Source organism: Macrobrachium rosenbergii, chromosome 11, assembly GCF_040412425.1.
Source record: "Macrobrachium rosenbergii isolate ZJJX-2024 chromosome 11, ASM4041242v1, whole genome shotgun sequence".
NCBI classification, from domain to species: Eukaryota; Metazoa; Arthropoda; class Malacostraca; order Decapoda; family Palaemonidae; genus Macrobrachium; species Macrobrachium rosenbergii.
In genome coordinates this window covers 45,533,117-45,556,582 of record NC_089751.1, presented here as the reverse complement: position 1 = coordinate 45,556,582, position 23,466 = coordinate 45,533,117, and the positions used below count along the sequence as shown (strand labels likewise).

The window sequence follows — 23,466 nt, the reverse complement described above, 5'->3', positions numbered from 1 at the left end:
GACATAAGGGAATCCTGGAGAGGGAAGTGTAGGTACGTGAGGCCTTGTGTAGATATGAGCGGCTGCTTGGGCCTCAAGGTCACTGGGAGCTGTCTGAAAGAAGTCAGGTCCAGGAGGCGCCGCTGTGCAATGGTGTCAATAAGCCCAAGGTGTCTGATGGAACTGGCACCAAGCAGGGGCGCCTGTACTTCCGTGACAATGAAGTCCCACCTGATTTCTCATTCACGAAGTGGAGGTTGAGCCGATGGTGTCCATACAATGGTATGGGGTTCACTTTGGCTGCCACTTGGCATACCTCAGTGTCTTGTGTGTGATGTCGATCTATAGGTCTTGCGGGTCTTGGAGGATCTCTTCTTCGTAGCCCACATTCAGAATTTTTGTCAAGTCATTTGAACTTTGGAACATCTCAGTTAACAAATAAACAACCCAAAATTTATTTTATTTTGTGTTGTTTACTTGTACATTAGAGTATTCTGAAAGCATTGCTTTTTTTTTTATTCTACGCAGAAATATAAATTAAAATAAAACCCCACAGGTCTCACAAAATAATCTTGTGCAGAGTTAAAATAATGACTTTGGGAGAACTCATTTCTTTTTTCCGTTCACTTATTTTCATGAAAATGTGGTTGTAGCTTTTCCACAAAATGATGCAACTTTAGGTCATCAAGGAATCTGAGTTCCTCTCAGCCAATCGGGAAATGATTTTTTCCTGCAGTTTTCCAAACCCGTAGACATTTAATTCCAGAACATTGGACATTCTCTTACAAAAAAAAAAAAAGCCTTTTGTTTCTAAAAACTGAACTATATCGATCTCGTTGCAATTGAACTCTGGCCGCTCTTTCTTCCACAGCTTATATAAAAATGAAAACGGCAATCTTCATAGAGCAGAATTTAAGTAATGTGCTGATAATCGTTATTTTAATGTCCTCGGTATAGGAACCTTCTTGTTAATATATTTTCCTTAGGAAAAATTCAACGCAACTCAACTTCAGCATCCACCGACTGTTTTTGCGTTTGGCACGGGTATAAGTTGATGAAAGGAACTTCTTCAACCGATAAAAATGCAAGACAAACAAGATCCCTGTTGTTTGTACTTATTTGTTGGCACAAAACGCTTCTTAGCTAGTGGGTTTTATATCTTTTGTAAGAAAAGAAGTGAATTTAAGGCAAAATTCCACCAACGAACAGAAATTTTTCGTGGAAACGATAAATTCTCTGTTGTAAGTTTCAAGTTTATATAAGAATAAATTACTGAAATTTGTACAGTTGATATGGGACATTGAAATAGCAAGTATAAGTGCCATTCAAACTTAACAGTAATATACGGATGGTATGCGCAAATCCTCTCAATATCCTGGAAATTAAACATAAATTCTCCAAGGAAATTTTAATTGAAATCGCCACTCTGTGACACTTCTAAATTATGTCCGGTTTTTTATGGATTTCTCATAGAAATAAGACCTGCTTTGGTCCCATTATTCTACTCAACAACTGGAAGTTCGGTTAAACGACTGGTGTGCAATGGAAGGTCTACGAGAAATACGTTCACATAGGTGGAGGTCGTCACTCGAGCTTAAGTGATTCCTTAATAGCAGCAATAATGATACGAGGTGGAAAGGGTCTTTACTAACAACAGAATTACATGGAAAGCATTTCAAGTTCTGAAAAATTCAAAATACTGTATATTTTCAACTACAAATACTGCAGGGATGTAACTGGTGTCATTGGAAATATCCCAGGTAACATCGTGCGCTGCATCACGCTTTATGTTACAACACGTTTAGATGACCAACATAATTTGAATCTGACATATACCATAATATGATACTGATTTTTGTTACTCTTCGACTCTATTCTACCAGTATATGTCCAAAGTACTGACCTTTCAAAAATTATCGACAAGACAATGAAAACTTTTCATAACTTTTTCTCAATGTGCTTCTAAGTGCTGTGGAATACTGCTCAGTCATTGCATAAGGTCGAGTGCATCGTGTAATAAAAAAAAACTGTTATTCTGTTTAGATAGCCAAATTTCTCTCACATATGATGATAGCTCCACAAATGTTTGCCAAAATATTGATTCCAGACTGCTGAACAACATCTTGAAGTGCACAATGCAAAACTTGAACTCATTTCACAGGCATTCTGATGTAAATTTATTTTGAATGGTCCAGTGCAAGGATACTCTTCAAGTATTCTCGAATCATCGTTGACAAAATTACTTAGAAGATTATAATTTTTCTTCGATGTGTCGAAGTAACATCGCTCTAAGAAAAGTAATGTACATTTTAGCAAACAAATATCTATTTCTTAAGTCTCAAGGCTAAAACAGTAGGAAGAATCCCTTGACACTGATTGCCAGCACTTGGTAGGTGTAGCTGTAAAGCCTGGCCAATTCATTTCCTTTTTCCCATTTCAGCTGTTACCAGATGCATCTTGCTAAAGGATTAGGCCATTAGCCCTACTGGCTTCCGTCATTTAGTAATCCCTTGAATCAGTGTCATGAGTGTGGATAATATCCTATTACAGTACTGCATCTATAGAAGTTCCATCTGATCCACAGCATTTGGGAACATCCGCTTGGCACGGGGCATTTGCACTACCTCTTTCTCTTGTCATTTCCTAAGAGACGCATGACTTCTAGTCTATGAAGAAAATGGGCAAGAAGCCCCGAATGCTCACTCCATTGAGCCTTCTTGAGAACGTTAAAGAATGGAGTAAGAGGCTAAGTTGTTTTACTGCTAACGCCTTACAGAATACTTTAATGCAATGTTAGATGGAGGGACAATTTCTACATTACTACATATATATATATATATATATATATATATATATATATATATATATATATATATATATATATACACATATATATACACTATATATATATATGTATATATATACTGTATATTAATATATTAGAGTAGACACACTGATAATAATTATATGAAGACTTCTGCAAACTATTTTTTTTTTTTTTTACAAATGTTCATTGAGATGATCTAGCCAAGACAAAATTCATGACAATCTTGCGGCACCCCTAGGCACTGTCTGTGGCACCCAAGGGTATTACGGCACCCAGTTTGAGAATCACTGTCATAGACCATAGGCTACTTTGCTCCAACTATGTAAGAGACTGACCGGAATCTATCAAAATAATAAATAGAGCATTCGAAGTGGGGCCATTTTGCACAGAATGTTGATGTCTAATTCACAGTCGCGGTTTACCTGTTTTTTTTTTTTTATATATATTTCATAGCTTTAATTTTCAAATAGTTCCGTGTACTCCGTCAGACTCATTATCTGGAGAGTAACTTGATGCCAAACCATTAATGCTCGAATTTTCGACAACATTAGTTTTCGCTAAAAGTATTGTCTGTCGAAATCATCTGAAGTAGAACATAATATATTTACATTAAGTTCTCTCTCTCTCCTGAACTTGATGTATTTTAACCTTGTGCCTAATGTAAATGAAAATAAAAAACTAGAAGTGATTTTGTAATATATAAAACAAAAAAGCATACCAGTCGAAGAGAAAGGGTTTGCCTTTTGTTAATCCTACCTACACTTCTTCTCTAATTTTCAGCAGGAGCCAATTTTTCCATGAACTAATTAGAAACTCAGAAAACAGTATACGAATGTTACTCTTTCTGTAACATAATGTGATACTTCGCATTCTGATGAGTGCGAATGAGAAGTTCCAATTAGCAATCAGTCCCTGTGAAACCTCCTTTAGGAACATTTGGACTACGTGGAAAAAATGAACAGCAAAATGGCAAGCACACACACAAACATACACACACACACACACACGCACACATATACACACACAACTCCGTAGATGCAGAGCATTTAATTATTCGCTTTGTAAACTTTAAGGAAATTGGCATTTCCTTTTTCGTGAGAATTCTACTTCACTGTTTGCCATTGCCTGTTACTTATATTTTATGCGAGTTCTGGTTTTAAAGGCGATACATGAAAGTGCTCTGCAGTCTTGTCCAAAATTCTTGCTATAAAACTGGCCATGAACAAAAAATTGTCTCAGTTAATAATAATGGCAGCCATTAATATATGGTAATTATTAGTCTTAATTAATATATGGTAATTATTGCCAATGAATTTTTTTTTTCTTTTGTTTTTTGCAGATAAGATAGATAAGACAGGTCAAATAGCCATCTATAAATTTGTTTATAATTTAGCTGGAGAGTTCCTGTGAAACCTATGGATGTGTCTTATTGGTAACTAAATACTGAATTTATAAAATGCTCATGCATATTTTGAGTAAAAATTCGTTGCTGAAAGTTGATATTTTTATTTTAAGTAATTACCCCGCTAGAATCTTAGTAAACAGCAGAAAATGTCATTTTTATATTCGGCTACTGCAAATTTTATCTATTCCTGTTCATATGTTCAGTAAAGTTACGTTATCTAGTTTCTTCCTCTCTTCCGAATAAATTATCGATTTGCTTCTTCTTTACTTAATATAATAACGTACTGCCCTTCCAATGACGATTAGTTTTTTTGCAGTTTTATAATTAATTCGTGAACATTTTGTTTATAAAACTCATCATCAGTGAACTTCCGTGGTCTCCATTCGTCAGTGCACTTCAAGCGGTGCACTGTAGGCATTACTTAAGTTTCATTGAAGCGTGCCTCCGGCCCCTAGCTGCAACCCCTTTCTTTCCATTTACTGCACCTCCTTTCATATTCTCTTTCTTTCATCTTACTGTCCACCCTCTCCTAACAATTGATTCATAGTACAACTGCGAGGTTTTCCTCCTGTTACACCTTTCAAACCTTTTACTCTCAATTTCCGTTTCAGTGCTGAATGGCCTCATAGATCCCAGTACTTGGCCTTTGGCCTTAATGCTATATTCAATTCAATTTATCACAACCAGTACAAAGTCTTGTATGCACTTGGGCTTTCAGTTGCACAAGATCTATGGTTGCTCGAAAGGAGTCTTGAATGGTATTTTTTGTCTCCGAGACAGACAGTATTTGCGATCGCAAATTCATTTAAAAGGATTTCTTTTTATTTGACTATGAACAAAAAAATGAGTATGACCGTGTTCCTGAGCAAGTTTCACTTAGGAATAAGGATAAACATCTTTCATTTGTGTCTAATTAACACCTTCGATGCTTACTGACTGCAAACTGTACGTTATTTTGATATTTTCAAAAAGACTATAAAAATATGAATACAGAAAATCCATGTGTATCTATTTACGTTTTTTACAACAATATAATGAAAATGAATAAAGTTGACCATATGTCATTCTCTCTCTCTCTCTCTCTCTCTCTCTCTCTCTCTCTCTCTCTTTTAGAGGAAGGCGATCAACATCACTTCGATTGCTCCAACAATGCAGTTTTCACTTCGGTGTAAATGGCCCACTCTGAAGAGTTTAACTACGCGTCCTGGACATAACCTTGGGTCATATAATGATAAAAGGCACAAGTAGATATAAGACCGGGTGTTAATAGTAACTTAAAGTTGTTCACTTCACTCCACTTTTCATATGATACAAGATGAAAGAGCTGCTTCAAAACACTTTGATTTTATCCCCAGTGACTTAATAGCTTAATTACAAATGCAGACCTGACACTGTAAACGATACAGCACTGTGCTTAACGTCATTAACATTGGATAAAGGATGAAAAAGGTGAAGCTGAGCGTTGTGTTGGAGAGAAAGAGGGACGGTGGAGTTGGGGAGGAAATGGGGTGGGGCGGGGGGCAGTTTTAGTGATGGTGCACGAGCACTGCCTCGTAGAGGGCACCCTTAAATGCTATGCAGTACCTTCCTCACTGGATTTTACCAGGTATTATGCCAAAAAGTGTCGTCCTGCAGGAAACACAGTGAAAGACATTTTACACGCAGTACCATCTTGTTTTTGAGCTTTGGTGTATTTCATAGCTGGGTGAAATGTGGAATGGAATATAGAGTTTAGGCCAAAGGCCAAGCACTGGGACCTATGAGGCCATTCAGCGCTGGAAAGGAAATTGAGAGTAAGTAGGGTTGAAAGGCGTAACAGGGGGAAAACCTCGCTGTTGCACTGAGAAATAATTGCTAGGGAGGGTGGATAGCAAGATGGAAGAAAGAGGAGGGTGGATAGCAAGATGGAAGAGAGATATGAAAGGAGTAAAAGGAATGAAAGGGGTTGCGGCTAAGGGCCGAAGGAACGCTGCAAAGAACCTTTAGTAATGCCTATAGCGCCCCCTGTGAAGTGCACTGATGGCCTTACCCAACTACGGGGGGAGGGGTTGAAATGTGGATCCTTTTTCACGTGTAGTCAGACTTCAATAAATAAAATGTTCTGTGTTCAGTGGAATATATCACGGTCAAGTAACATTGATACATACCCCTCTGAATAGTGGATATACAAAAAACACTATCACCGTCTTTTGTAGAATCAGAAAGCCATAGCTGGACTAAAGTCCCATGCACAAACCGCAGAAAAGAGTGAGACAACTGAACAGAGGCAAAACTGGTTTTCCCCTGCCACTTTCCAAGAAACCGGATAGTGATTGCGTTGATAAAATCTAACGTTACAACATTACAGCATTAGTCTTCATTATTTTACTGTTTACTGATATTTTTCTTTTAAATTTCTATCCCTCTTTATGAGATTATAATTAAGAATATCATCGCCATTGTTGTCACTACCTCTGAATCGTTATCATCATTACTGATGCAAAGCACCAAAGTCTTGCCCTATTTTTCATTGTTTTTTTGTTCGTTTCTGCATACTTCTACCTCCCTTTTCATTCAAATCATTGCTAGCTCCCAACTGTATGTCAGATACTGCTAGAGTTATCATGTAAATGAGGTTTGCATGTGCTATTCTTCAGTCATAACGGAATAAAAAATATGTTAAGGAAAAAATTCTCCGAATATAACGTGAATAAGAATGACAGCCGAGTTGTTCTGTTTTTTTTTTTTTTTTTTTTTTTGTTAATTTGGAACGAAGTCGATTCTCCTAATAGGAACATATATATATATATATATATATATATATATATATATATATATATATATATATATATATATATATATATATATATATATATATATATATAATGTATGTATTATATATATATATATATATATATATATATACATATATATATATATATATATATATATATATATATATATATATAATATATATATATATATAATTTAAGTAGTTTAACCAGAGAAATCTTCACATGAATATAAGATACATCATACATCATAAGACTTAAGTGAGAGAAATAGAAAACAATTCATAAACCATTGCTTTTATTAATGTACGCGTATCATTACACAAAAATTATACATGACACTTGTAAATAATTGAGATTGGCATGGTACTGTACTACTCAAAATGTGTTATGGCCAGGACCATGCCTAGAAGTTCCTTTTCGATGATACTGTACCTCGTCCGTGACTGGTTTAGCTTTCTTGAGTAGTAGGCTACAGGGTGCCGAAGCTGGTCCTTCTCCTGAAACAGGACCGCTCCTATGCCCACTTCACTAGAGTCGACCGCCATATAGAATGGCCGGTCATAGCCAGTGTATTTAGCACCGGCTGGCTCACTAGGACCTCCTTCAGGTAGTCATAGGGTTTCTTACATTCTGGGGTGCAAAGAAACTGCTGTTTACCCCGGAGCAAACTTTTGATTGGACCTGTTGCTTCTGAAAACTTCGGAATGAACCTCCTGAAATACTGGACCATTCCTATGAATTGCTGTGCCTCCTTTTGCGTTTTCAGGTAGGGCATGTCCTAAATGGCACGGATGTTGGCGTCCTTGGGCATATTTCTCCCTCCCCCTACTACATGCCTTAAGTAGGTGATCTCAGACACCCCGAATTGGCACTTTTTCAAGTTAACCATATGGTTGGCTTGTTGGAGAGCCACTAGTATTTTGGCCAAAACCCAGAGATGCTCCTCTCAAGTGTCTGCATAGATACAGTAACTGTCATCTAGGTAAACCACACCGTTTGAGATTCCTACTAGAACTTTGTTCATAAGACGCTGGAAGTAGCTAGGGGCGTTTTTCACGCCAAAGGCCATCGCTTGACACTGGTACTGGCCATCTGGTGTGGGTAAACCACGGTCAGAGGGCGCGACTCCTCTCACAACGGCACTTGCCAGTACCCCTTTTCTACGTCGATCTTACTGAGGTAAGAGGACTGGCCTATGCTGCCCAGGCAATCTTCTATGCTGGGGGCTAGGGCACGGGTTTAGTTCCCGCATTTAGCTTCCGGAAGTCAATACAGAGCCGGTGCCCCCCACCCTTCCATTGGCAAATGTTTCATTGGGACTACAGATATATGTTAGATTCGCGATTATCTTCATAATTCTCATCGGTTTTACACGATCTTCTAAATCAGTGAAGTCCTTCAATTGCTTCAGTAAATTGCCGTAGTTATCTTTCATGAATTTCTTATTCAGGTCAGAAACTGTTTTAAACTTAATATATGCACTCCGTTTTCCTTCTCAACTCCACTTCGTCACTAAAAAGTGCATCAACCACAATATAGCCATCTTGCTTCTCCGGCCAATCACAGCGGGAAACAGCATATGTCTTTTGTAGTCAAACACTTTCTTGCATAACTACTTTCAATTTTTTTAAATGGTCATTACCCTATACCAGTGACGTATTAAATGGAATATGAAATTTAGGCAAGACGCAAAGCGCTGGGACCTACAAGGTTATTCAGAATCGAAGTGATCTATTAAACGGAAATCGTTAAAACCAACTATTAAATGTTTTTGGTAAAAGAAACTTGGCTTCTCAAAGTTTTATGTGGTCAACCAGATTTGTTTACCAAACGGCCTCCGCTTCCCAGCTCTCACCCATTTAAAACGTCGCCCAATACTTAAACAAGAATTTAACTTCAGAATTTCAGAATTTTTTGTATAATCTATAACTTAAAATTCTTTTCACCTGCGTTAAATCTTATATTTAGCCACGTAGCTTCAAACCTTTGTCCACGGAAGTATAGCTGACCATCACATTATCAAATTTTCATACCAATGAATGGAAATAATTTTTTTGTGCTAGTTCCATGAAACTATTTGATATTTAGTTTTACCTTCTAATTACATATTGTTCTAAAGTAGTAAAATTACGTATTTTTCATAATTTTTTTGCTCCCAATACATTTAACGGAGCTCTTGGTACCGTACATTTATTCATTAGTATGGAGTCAGATTTCAGCTCGTTGTCCCACAAATTAGCCAAGGGCATTTGAGACGTCACAACCAACACCCAAACCACATCTCCACTATAAGTATTGAACAAACGGAATTTTCAACAATTCCATGAGGGTGGCTTACGTTAATTTGCTTACGTTTAAAATTTATTATAGGCCTTTCACATGCGTATTCACGCATGAGTACTGTTAAACAGTCTGGTATATTTCTAAATTAAATAGTTTTTACCTTCAACATTTGTATTTGTATGGATGATAAACCAGATTCCACATACTTTGTTTTCCCCTATGAAAATACCGAGGAATTAGTTAAGAACTGAAAACTAAAGATCCATTATTTACTAATTAAAAAATAAATATATATATATATATATATATATATATATATATATATATATATATATATATATATATATATATATATATATATATATATATATATATAATACACAGGCAAATGGTAGGTTTACGATGCAGAATATCCGAGGAACCTAACTTAAAAATCTATCAGGATTTTAATGAAAAGTGCAGCATGGAAAATTTCGAAATTAAATGAACAGAAGCCTACATTTCTGTCGACATCTTGGATCCCTAACACTGAGGCAGTGGCGTTCCTGAAGGGGGCTGTTTGAAATCGCCCCCCGGGCCCCAAAGTGAGGGGGTGGCCCCAAAATGCGAAATTTAACAACTGCTGCTATGACAGGACAAGCTAAATCCAGTGGCCCAAAAATGGTCAAGGGCCCCATTTATATTTGGACCCGAAAGTATGGGGCCCACTAAAGGGCTCCAATTTCCAATTTTGTGAACAAAAATGTAACAAAAATGTTATGTAAAAGAAATAAGGCCCTCCAGGAGCCCCTTCCAAATCGTAGAGCCCATTATAGACCTCATACGGATCGGAGGAGTGTGGATAACGTTGATTGGGGTAAGGGCAGGGCCGATCTAAGGCCATTGATTACTGCTTATAGGGGTCCTAATTATCCTCTGAGTGCCCCCATAATGGCCCCATTTGCCCAGATAATACACATTCAAATGATTCAATGAATCTGGCCTTTCACTAGGTTCTACCTTCCCTTCACTCTATTCTGCCTCCCTTCACTCTGTTCTACCATCCCTTCACTGTTTTAACTTCTTTTCACTTTGTTCTACCTCCATTCACTCTGTTCTAACTCCCTTCACTCTGATCTACCTCCCTTCACATAATGGAGTCCCTTCCAGCAATATTGATTCATTTAACTCCCTCCAAATCATATCGCCATCAGAGTACATTACTGTTATCCTCATTTTTACCATTTATCATTGTGTTTAACTGGATTAAGTGGAGCTTCAGTTATTCAATGTACACCTAGTTTTAAGAAATAAAACTTCTGAAATTTGCATTTACAAGTGCCTTTAAAACGATCCTACAACAGGTCATTCTAAAAAATTTTCCCCGGGGAGCTTACAGCGGCCCCCACCCTCCACTGCTTTGGCTCGCTTCTCTTGCCACCCACCCCATAAGAGAGGCCCCAAATAGGACTGTGCCCCCGCCCCCGGGACCCCAACATGTCTAGGAACGCCCCTGCACTGAGGTTCGCAAATCCGCCCCGTGTCTGCAAATTTATTTTTTTGAATTCTGGTTCCTCCAGCTTCCTCCAGCCAGTTGTGGCCTGTAACAGTAAAAGAAGGGGAGCAGAAAATGTTCTTACGGCAATTACTTGGGAACTTCGTAACGAGAGTGTGGATCGTATTAAGGTTAGCGAACCCACTCGCAACAGGGTTCGCTAGTCTTTACAAAAAGATTATTGGACTGTTATTCTTTACATGCTAGTACTAAAGAAGGCGAAATACATTTGACCCCCAGAGGCTAGTACTAAACACGGCGAAACAATGTACAGTAGATGAATTATTGTTTCGCCGTGTTTAGTACTAGCCCTCATGTGGAATTTGAGTTAAGGGTTGGCTATTCTTTACATGGGAATCATTAGGTTCGCAGTTCTTGACATGGAGATGTTTGGTTCGCTAATATTGACATGATCCGAGAACGTTAACTTTCATGAAATAGGAACGATATCTTCTACTTAAAGATAATTAGCTTATAAAAATCATGAGTTACGTTTCCCGATCAATGACGAAAAAAGGTTATTACCTTCTGAAAACTTGTAACCATCTGGAGTGAGATTATCTCGTACATTTTATACCATAATTATATATGCATTAAGGCTGTATAACAAGCATTTATACTTGACAATGCTACTCTGCTTCTGACGCCATTCAAAGTTAAAAATTTTTACTATACGTATAGAAACCACTCAAACAAAACTTGTATGTGTATATAAATATATATACGAGTGTATATGTATATATATATATATATATATATATATATATATATATATATATATATATATATATATATATATATATATATATATATATTAATTCTTAGAAAATGTACTATTCTGAAAATCACCAAATCAAAATTAAGATAACCACATACACTATGATCAAAGTCGTATTTTTAAAAGATACTTTTGATCTTTTAAGAATTCAGGTAAAAGATAAAGAAACCGCTGAACTTTAAAATAAAGCAACGAAGTTGTGTAATGAGCTCTCATTAGGGAGGAAATGATTACATCATAGATCAGTTCTGCCACTAATCAATATCAAAATGACTCAACAGCTCCTACCTTAGATACTGTATTTAAAAATATATATTGGTACTTGCACTAACTGCCTGGTGACCTTAAAAACATTTCAGGTGCTGTATAGCAAATACGATCAAACACCTGATTGCCAAGGATAGCTTGACGAACACACAACGTTCATTACAGCATCGCATTCACTAAATTAATGGGTACCAACAATTACATCCAACTCGTATAATAATATCTTAAAAACCTCTATGTTAATGCGTATTTCACATATTCAAGAGCCTTGTCGATGGATACCATTGCATTGGAAACCACTTCTAGATTATGAATAACATTCCAGACACACCGCCCGTGTTCATGAACTGTTCCACAAAGCACTCTGCCCTAAAATGGGAAACTGCAGTATCGCAAAATTTTCGAAATTGAGGTATGCCACCTATTGGGCTCGTGAAACACTACAAAAGTTATTGCAGCTTCAGAATAATTCTTCAGTGTTTTATTTAGGGGGTCCCATTTGCAGTATCTGCAAAATCAGTAGTAGGGCAAGGGAAAACTGCAGTATCTACCATTTTTCTCAGTTCAGTGTTAGCGGATAGCATTATAAATACAATGCTTTTGCTATGAGTAAGCTAATAGCATCAAAACTAACCAGTACCTAACAAACTTGACTTGACTAAACCCCACTCTAAGTAGACCGATATTCCAATTATTCTATGCAAAAACTTGCATGTCTTAAAATTTCCATACTTTCAACTAAACAAAAAATTGCTTTGGTGCTACCTGTTAACAAGAGCTAAAAGTTCCTCGCTATGAGTTACTGACTATTACAGGTCTTGTTATCCCATAACCCGGTTCTTTATACAGAACATACTAGTTCTCAATGTCCATGGACGACCCAGTACAACATATGCTTATCGATAAAAACCCTGATAAATGAATTTATTAACAATAATTGATTAAGTACTAATACTTAGAAAACGCATGAATACTTAACGTTGTACATATTAAAATGGCAATAGCAATTCCTAGATTCTTGATAACATCCAAACCATGCAGATACGTATCTTGCTGAGGAATTTTAAGTACGGTAACTTCGGGTAGAGCCAAGAATCCTCAAAACCGGCTTGCAGTATACCCACAGTGAGAAAAATGGTCCTTTCTCTTCAAGAGAGCTCTGAATATTTGCAAAGCAAATGACAGACTGTACACTGGTCTTGGTGGGGACAGTTACAGCATAAACATAGTAGCACGTGCATAAATCCTCGGAGTGTACAAACCTACGTACCAACGGTAATCAACGGTCCCCAAAGTCTCCTCACTTCTCCGGTTATAAGAGGGTAAAACGCAACGAGTGCTTCGTGAAACGTCCATAAGCCTAGCTCTTCTTATAACCTTGCGGCTACGTCTCACTTAAACCATTACATGGTCACGACTTATTCACACTACATCGAAGACTATCGCCGTAATTATCGATACTTCAATGCAATGCCGAAATAAGACATAGACAGCCAAGCTCTCGAGACGTCAAGTCAGTAACTGGCTACTGGTACGGTTACTCGGTACCGGCGGTACCAACCACCACTTCGCTCGCACCTCACCTGCGACAAGACCCTCAATAGCCCAAGTTCAAATCCTCTGAAAACTTAACGCCAACTTTACGCTTAAAAATTTAAATTCGGCCAAAACCTTTATGAATACTGACAAAATTTCTGACTTAACCTAGCGGCAAACTTCATCTATTTTCAGTATGCTAAAATTCTAAAGTAAAACATACCAAAACAACAGACCTGTACATAAATTTAGTTTTAATGCTGAATATTGCCGTTTGATGGCACAAAAATTAATTTCCTCAAACCTTAGGGAGCTAATGCAAACTTAACTGAGTGGGAGGTAACGAAGCACATTGAAACACCTAATACCTATCTGAACTTACAAGAAAACTAGGCAATAGGTTAAGCCTATACTTTACAGAACCTGAGGGCTCCCCACCCCTCAAGGTGCCGCCCCTAAAGGGGTGGAGGATAAGGTGAACAGTATATACAAATTAATAAAGTTAAAAAAGTAAATTTGCGAAAATTTTAAAAATGTTTAAAAAAAATTACAAAGGTGACAAAACTAAACTTGGCAAAGAAAAATACCTCCTACATACCTGTTGCTATAGAGAGCAGCTTTATCATCAGTGAAGCTTTACCGTTAGAACAAGAACTCAAGCCAAACTCGTACCGAAAACATCCTGGAAAAGACAAAGCTTTAGAGCTGTACGTAACTTACTCTAAAACTTCTAAATTTTGGCAGTTTACTCTCGTCAGCTTATGGGTAAACGCTCACAGAAATAGTTATAATGATTGCCAAAGATTTGTACAAGACTAAACATACAGCAAAATTCGAAAATCCCTAGAACAAATATAATAAAATATTAACAATAATATAACAAAGTTCCAGTGTTACCTTGCAGAAGACCGGGGTTTATTATAACTTGACCGACCAAGTGACAACAATCTATGGAAATCTCAAGGGCCAACTGTAGTCTAGTCACGTGATAAACAGCTTTTTCGTAAAAGCTTCACAACAGGACCTGTTACACTACGATAAATTTAGGAGGAATTGAATACGCCACTCCTGAGGAACAAAGGATCACTTAGCAAACTCTTGTTAAATGTCTACCAGCCCAGAACGACGTTACGGTCGAAAGTCCCAAGGTTCAAACGCCGGCGCCGCAGCCCCGAACTCGAAAGATGTTGCCATTTACCAAGGACTCCAAAGTCTTAGTAGTGACTTGCTTCCTGGAACATGACTCATGCGATCTATGGATATCCTTTAAATCGTTAATTTTGAAAGTCTTATTTTTATTTCTTACTCCCTTCTTTTACTTGTCTTTCACGGAAGTTTAAAATACAGCACATGATGAAAAGATTTTCCTGAACGTAACTCGTAATTTCTTTTAGGGCTCACGAAATCACTTGTAGCATAAGTCTGTCGCATATTTTTTCCTCACTTTTATGAAATAACTTAATTCGCGCGGATATTTTGTCATAACGATATATAAAGAAATATTCTACATATACGTATATACCTACAAGCACATGCTCACACACACACACTTATGTACTATATATATATATATATATATATATATATATATATATATATATATATATATATATATATATATAAATATATGTGTGTGTGTGTGATTGGATACATTACATAAAACTTGCTACACTGGTACATGATTCATAACCAAGTACCAATGAATATTATTACCATAATTAAACGCACTTAGCCCTTGCATTACTGTTGTGAAACTGATACCCGAGTTTTTGCTCTGGATATTTATATTTTTTTTTTTTTTAATTACTGAAATATCCAGGCTGCTGTGTTATCTCAGTCTAGATGTTGACCACTTCCTTTGAGTAGGCATTGAAAATCCCCGTTTCGGGCAGTTGTTTAAAATATTATTTCTACTGATTTTTTCGTTTTCCTTTTGTCCACGTACAAACGTTTCATTCTATGATATATATATATATATATATATATATATATATATATATATATATATATATATATATACATACATATATATACATAAATATGTACATATATACTGTACATATATAGATGTATATATACATATATATATAAATTATATTATATATATATATATATACATATACTGGATATATATGCATACTAAAACAAAGGGGAACCAACAAGTCTCATAGGTCATAAAGTACTTAAATGCTATCGGCTGAGCCACTAGTATGTTGGGATTTCATCGAAAACATGTTACGCAAAGGTGTGCAGCCTGCAAGGTAATTGGATCCGACCTTCGTTTGTGACTTTTGTGAGAGTCAGTTTGAAGCGCCTTTGCCTTTCTTCAGAGTTCTGTGCTCGGCCCCGATGCGAGAGACTGTTTTAGTTTCAATGTTGAGGCCTGTTTATATATATATATATATATATATATATATATATATATATATATATATATATATATTTATATATATATATATATATATATATATATATATATATATATATATATATATATTCATATATATATATATATATATATATATATATATTCATATATATGTACTGTATATATATATATACTGTATATATTATTATGTGGGTCATTTGACTAATTAAGTTAATTTGTAATATCTTGGCTTTGTCTAGCCCTGGTTTACCTAAGGCCCACGTAATCCTGTCAATTAAGGCTAAAGTTACCTAAAAAAAAAAAAAAAGACATATAAAATTAGATCAGGTCGCCAGTTGAGACTAGAGTTACTGAATATAGAGATTTATTCTGAACACATGATCTAAACCAACATTACTCTAGTGTCGACAAAGTAAAATAAAAAGTGTGAACTGTTGTGGTTTCGGCCTATAATAAATGAAACTTTGATTAGATTTGACTTTAAAGGCGACGCTGAAATGATCTAAAAGCTTCAAAGTTTTCACTGAATGCGTTTCGGAATCCTTTCGTCTCCAGCTCCTGGAAGGACGAGAAAAAGGCCATTCGCGCATGCGTCCTGCGCTATGGCTCAGTAGCCTACAACATGAACTGGAAAACTTCAGAAAAAAGATCGCAGATCCTTCAAATTGCCTTCAGAGACAGGATTTTGCTTTTTATTCTAAAATCTCATTAAGAACAAGGTAAATATTTTACAAATGAATGTATTAAGGTAAAAAAGAGAGAGAAAGAGAGATTCAGTCATTAATAAACAGTGAATACAAAGGCGCTTGGCTGGCTGCCAAAACGCGACTGTATAGCAATTCTGGGCACTTGGCGATCAGTATTCTTCACTTGTTGTGTGCTAACTAAAAGTGTTACAGAATATGATTCGTCCATCGATCTCATATACAAATTTCTTGTCATGAACGAGGAATTTTGATGTATAAATGACGAAAAATAAACAAACAAAACGCTCGAAGGTACGTCCTTCCGTTGTATTTGCCTTTGGCTGCACCCGGCAAGGTCTAAAGAATACTGGGTCTACCCACGTCCCACGAGCAGGTAAACTGGGGGAGAGGGGGAGTAATCGGGGTTTAACCTTCTGAGGGGTTAATACTGCGACGTCAGACTGATCTACCATCCTGTAGCTAGCCAAACAGAACGCTCGTTATCTTTTGCTAAATATTTAATATCATTATTTTTTCACAGAATATGGATTTAATTACTAATATTGATAACGTAGGAATTTCCATATATTTTCATATAATAAATATGTAATGCTTGAAAAAATTAGTATGGAAAAACACACATCTTACAACCAAATTCTGGCGGTAAATCACAGGTCTGTGATGTATCCTAAGAACAACGTATATGCACTTTTTCACAAAGATTTATTGCTTGAAAAAGACAATGTATTCAGATACATTACTTGGAAATTATTAAGGAATTCAGAGTAAACAATTGTTTAAAAGAGAGATACGGTCATTCAGTACTGACGCACACATTGCCTAGAACTTGAAACATTCTTTTACAGGCTCTTTACTTCATTCAGTATTTTTTTTTTAGAAGAAATTCTTTCCCTGTTAATATTCTTATTCTAAAGAACGTTCGACAACAAACAAAATATGTGACTGAATCAAGAGATAAATGAGTAAAATTTGACATATCTACAGCTAAGGTTTTGACACTTCCTTTGCCAGTTCTAAGTCCTTTTTACCATGATAGCATTTAAATAGTTTTTCCATTGTTTTCAGTTATTCATAAAATTTTTTAGAGGGCTTCATTGCTTTTTATCACCTCTGCTTATTATGCCTGTCCATGAGATATCTTCGACCCAAGATATGGACATTTTGGAAATTTATGGGCAATAAATCCACGAAGTATTTTAAACCACCTCTCTCTATTACTTCCTCAATTTATTCATCGTCAGCCTCTCGCAAACTTTCAGTAAAGCTTTTTTCTTTTTCTTCTGCACCGAAATTCTCTGGTAAACTCGACATTCTGGTCAAAAGGCTCAAGTCACGTTGTAGTGATCATCGTCATTACTATGGGAAGAAGAAGTTTGCATCTCAAGAAAAGAATGAAATGTGCCAGCTGTTATGTTATCCCCTTTACAGCTGCTGTCTTCGTTATATTTTGATCCCATTAGAGAACTGTCTTTCCCTAAAAGATGACACCTAATTCTTTGATTCACTGCAACTGTTTGATGGGTGCTGATAGCATGCTCCCATCTGTCGTAGGCACGCAAAGAAATGCTCAAGTCCATCTTAATTTGGTCTGTATGTTATCATATATCGCATTTGTCTTTCATGGTTTGTAGCAATTTGAGCAAAGACTGAGGAAACTACAAATCCTTTTTGAAATGGGTAAGACCTTCACCTCCTAGAACCTTCACTGATTTTGCCATTTCTAACATGCGTTTAGGAATTTTGTCTCGGTTTGACATGTTCAACCCAGATGCATTCCCGGATATGGAAAGGTGTGAAGAGTTACTCCTTTCGTTTTACATTTATTGGAAGAAATACCCGTAATTAGCACAATACGAAACATTTCATGAATAACCACAGATATGGTAAGCAATAACACTGAATGTTATGCATTGAACAGTTTTAGTTTACTAGTTTATAACAGGTACAGGAAGAGCTTCGCACTGAACACCAGGACTCTCTGACGTCATAATCCGACCCAGTTTTTACCTGCGCAGGAAAGGACACGTTTTGGGTCCCTGGTGGGTTGACCTGGTATTCTTTAGACCTTGGCATGAAAATGCATAGTTGTATTACGCTATCTACCACGGTATATTATATATATATATATATATATATATATATATATATATATATATATATATATATATATATATATATATATATATATATATATATATATATATATATATATATTTTATATATATATGTGTGTGTATGTGGTTGGAGCTTTTCTGTTTGGAAAGAAATCACTTTTTAAAGTAATTAGAAACTTTGAATTGAACAGCAAAAGTGCGACTATTTTTTATAATCTGCATCTTCTTCAGTTCCCCTCCTTTTGATTTTTACCTGCATTGCTCCAAAGTAAAAAAAAAAATAAAAATAAAAATAAACTCCCACCTCCTCAGTCCCTGTCCCAGCTCTTCAGCTAACTAAAAACTCTCATCTCCTCAGTCCCTGTCCTAGCTCGTCAGCTAACTAAAAAATACCAGCTAACGGTAAGGAATGTTGTTTTCGCCTGAGAAGGAACACAAACTGGTTTGAAAGAAAATTGATATCCCTTCCGATCCCTTTTGATTATCATGATCACGAAGCCATTGTTTTCAAAATACTGGAATTCCGCTTAGGTTGAGAGTTTTGAGAATATTGTCGAATAGTAGGTCAGGGCAGTTTGTCCACTAGATTTAGAGGTGCTTGCTGCTACTACGCCGAAGGCTTCGTAGGGTTTGGCAGTTTGCAAGCAAGATTGCCTACCCAACCGCGCACATTCTACTGCATTTGGTCAGTAGTATCCAAGGCTTGGTGTTGGCAAGCAGACTGACTGGCTCAAGCACTCTCAAAGGTGAAGGCAGGTATGGATAAGTGAATTTACTCGTTGAAGGTTTTTGAATATCTCGTATGAAGGAGTGATTTGCTCTTAAATCAAGAATCGATTTAAAATAAAAACTTTTCTTCTTTTCTCTCATGAATATGTATTTTTATCTTGTGTGTCAGTGTCAAAGACGTTTATAATTGTGGAAGTTTCTGCAGCAAAAAAGTTGTAGCAGACAAGTTTGTTTTTATTATTTCTAACGACCCAACATAGTGATTAGGTATACAATTGTATCTAGAAGGAGAATTTTTATTGTTCTTAATGAAGTGACTGATATGCGAGTTGCTTGCATACCAATTAATCCCAGAAAGAACAAAGACTTGCCGAGGGTAATAATAAAGATTTTAAATGTACACTAAAATTTGTTAGATGTAATTTCGTTATTATTTTTTTTTCCATAACAACAATACAACATTTGAGACTGGCTCGAGATGCGTAGAGGCTCTTGACTCGGATAACAGGAAAATTTTGTCGAGTGGGAACAACTGCACTAAACCAGATATCCGTATCCATTTTTGTTACAGTTATTATTATTGTTATCATTATTAGTGTTTGCCCTTGCCACCAGCACAATCAAAATGTTCACAAGAGCAATGGTGAGGTTAAGATTAGCGAAATTATTTTCATCACCCTTTATTCACAGATATTTTAACTTGGCAGCCTTATCACACACAATGGGATGTTCCATGGTCATTCTATACACAATTGGGTGTGAAACATCATAGTATCATGTTATCATTTGGTTGGAACAAGTATGTAGTATGTAAGATAAAATAGGATTAAGGTCCAGTTCATTAGGCCACAGCACCATAGAGCTATTGATAATAATGTCGAAGTATTTTGTCAACAGTACACTTGACTAAGGATTATCCAATAGGTCGATTATTTTACGCAAATAATACGTGAGTGAAGTTTGGCATATATCAAATGTTATCAGATCATCGTCTGTTTAAAGATCTTTCTGTTTAAAAAAGAACGTTATTTTAAGTTAGCAATTAAGATATAATCATCAAAAAATATCATATAATTTATAGCTTCCTTACTTGACCGAAGGGTGGTGAGACGCATTGAAGTGTGCGGTTCGGTTGGCACGCCTGAAACGCCGTATTTTGAGGAGACTGGCGTTGATGCATGATAACTTATAAATCTTACATATGCCGATTTTCTTTTTAATATCATAACAAACGTCGAATTGACATAGAATATTTTTATAAATATGAAGAAGTCAGATATATCAAATAAAGAAGTTGAATTTTTTTTTAAAGACGAATGGTTCAATGCGAGTCACATACGCCTAGAATAAACGGTGAATGGTAACGACTAAAGTGAACGAAGTTCCGGTACTTTTGGTGTGACTAGTTCTCAGAATGTGAATAGCATCCTGAACTGAAACTTGCTTGAGTTGCTGAATATATGGGAGAAACATAATTTACTGTTGTTTTTCTTTAATTATGTTCGGAAAGATCTGTTCACTTATTTTTTTATGTTGTTCCCTATTTATTTTGGTTTAATTGGTTAACATTTTCTTTTTCTGAAAAATTAATTTTTTTAAATGTTACCTATCAACTCGACTTCAATTTACTATCACCATCATCTACTAACTATTGATAGCACACTGATCCTTATTAACAAAAGTCATGATGCTTATAATAGGACACCGTAATATACACAAAGCAGGCAAGGACCAATAGGCCTAGCCGAAAATTTCTAGGATGATATTCAACATCTTTCTAAATTTTGATCATGATAAAATGTAATAACTAGTAATAAATACTTTTGTCATTTAACGCTGTATACGCAAAACATATACGGTAGGCCTACAAATTTTGTGTGCTGTAAGGAAACCCTCTTCAGATGGAAAACAATGGTGTAGGGGCAGCGAGCGCTGAAGGCACAAGGCAAAAATGCTTGAGGGTGTGATACCACGCCACCCCCAGCGGGATCCGGGGTAGAGCCCCGGGAGCAAAGCGCTTTAAAACATTTCACAAGCATTTTGGGGCAAGGTTTGGTACTTTTATGGTGGTTAATATGAAAAACCTGTAACCAATAATTCTTGTTAGATAGAAACCAGTTACAGATCTCTACTGATTGATTGAATTGGGATATATAATACATTCCAGTTTCAATAGTTAAGAGAATATTTATCGATCAAAACAGAAATATGGCTCATTCATACCATTCTTTACCACAAATCTTAAATTATCTGCTATACTTGCATTAGCTGCATACTATGAAGGGATTCAGAGCCGATGAAACACGGCTTTTCGGCAAAAACTTTTTATCAAATCATCGGATAAAGGTGAAAGGTGGCAAGTTTATATTTTACAACCTACCTAATTTTTGCAAATAATATAGTTTTGATATTTATAGAGTAAAATGAAGTCGCCGATGCTGGAACCGAGAAAATCACAGACAAAGATCCTAAAAAAACTTGTGACGTAAACATAATATAACGTCATGTTAGTACCCAGGACCAAGAGAAAGAGGTCTGCTCACTTTCCCCCCAGATCCCCCATGTAGGAGGAGCTTTGTCTACCTCCTTATTGCGTCAGCAGGTGAATTGCCATAATAAGCAGATACCTCTAAGATACGTCATCACCTACTTAGTTACCCCAGGTGGGAGGCAACTCCATCCAATTGGGTAGACCTTGTCTCTCTTGGTCTTGTTGGTACCCATACTAGGCTTCAGCGATATCAATGATGGCGAGCAGGATTTGTCATTGTCCCCTTAATTGCATTATCATTCTCAATAATTTTATTATTACTATTATTATTATCATCATCATTATTATTATTATTATTATTATTATTATTATTATTATTATTATTATTATTATTATTATTTGTGGAGGTTTCATCGCAACTTCCACAGCAGTTGTTGGGACTAAGTTGTTAGCTTGGAATTCTTCCATTTTCTTGATATTCGTATTGCTTCTACTTTACAAATAATTCCATGCTCATTTGTTAGATCTAAATCTATTCAGGGAGGGAATACAAAAATACAATCTGTTTTGTTTTACCTCGGGTTTCGACACTATAGCCTTCTATTTGCTGCAGCAAGAGATGAGTGTTGCCAAGTACCTATTACCCACTATAGAAATAATTACCTATTCACGCTATAGTAAATCTTGCCACAGGTCTTCTCGCTTGTATGCAAAGTGGCAAGCCATAGCACAAATGCAGTCTTGCAACCATGGGGACAATTCCATATCCTGCTGGCCATTATCAGATTTATTGAAGCCTAGACTGTGTAAACATATCCATTCACTGCCTACCTGATGGATGGGAGTAGCCTCAGATATTAGTGAATATGTCATCGGCAATTGGCCAGAGCCAGAGTGAAGAGATGTTTTCCCCTATGTAAACCTCTCTTCACTGTGGGTGGAGCCTCATGACGTCATAGGTTTACGTCACTAGTGTGTTCACAACCCTTACCCGCGATTTTGACGGCTCTGGCATAGGAAACTCACGTTTACTCTGATAAGTACGATAACTATTGAACTTGGTACTCAATAATACTTGTTAAAATTAGGTCTGGCTATAAAATATACACTTGCCAACTTTCACCTTTACCCGATGCTTTGATAAAAAGGTGCTGCCGAAAAACAGTGTTTCATAGGCTCTGAATCCCTTAGTAGTAGTTAAGCAAACAAAGCAATGTACATAATTTACCAGTAAAGTAAAAAGAAAAATACATATCTGGAACAGATAAGTGGTAACCTATTTACTTTACATGTTTCACAAACGATAAACTGGGTAAAGCATTTGTCATGCTAACATAGTAGGCGTTTGCATAGTAACAGTAAAGTTAAAGAACAAATTCCAGTCGAAGTTTGCCCCCTAAAGCAAACTTGTCAATCACATCCTCTTCCGCTACTAATATTACTATTATAAGTTTTGATTTTTGCTGACACTGATGTTTAATAATAATCCACTGTTAGAGGCGCCATTCATAGCTGAAGCGGGGGTGGGGGGAGGCCGCTCTCCCCTCATAATTCGCCACTGAACTTACTAACAGTTCGACTACGTGTTCAAGCACTGTCGACAACCAGTTCATGATACACCGAAATGAGAGAAATTTATTAAATCGTCCCTCT

General features: G+C 36.3%; 1 protein-coding gene across 2 annotated transcripts in view; it reads left to right on the top strand.

The window, feature by feature from the left end:
* Positions 1–19,167: 19,167 nt before the first annotated feature.
* The window catches only part of LOC136843399 (transient receptor potential channel pyrexia-like), a 9,641-nt gene continuing 5,342 nt past the window's right edge, over positions 19,168–23,466 (top strand). Inside the window, exon 1 of one of the 2 annotated variants that reach the window (XM_067111755.1) lies at positions 19,168–19,349. The gene's annotated coding sequence lies outside the window, so the exon portion shown is untranslated. The remainder of the gene's footprint in view (positions 19,350–23,466) is intronic. The other variant, XM_067111756.1, reaches the window with a different exon arrangement.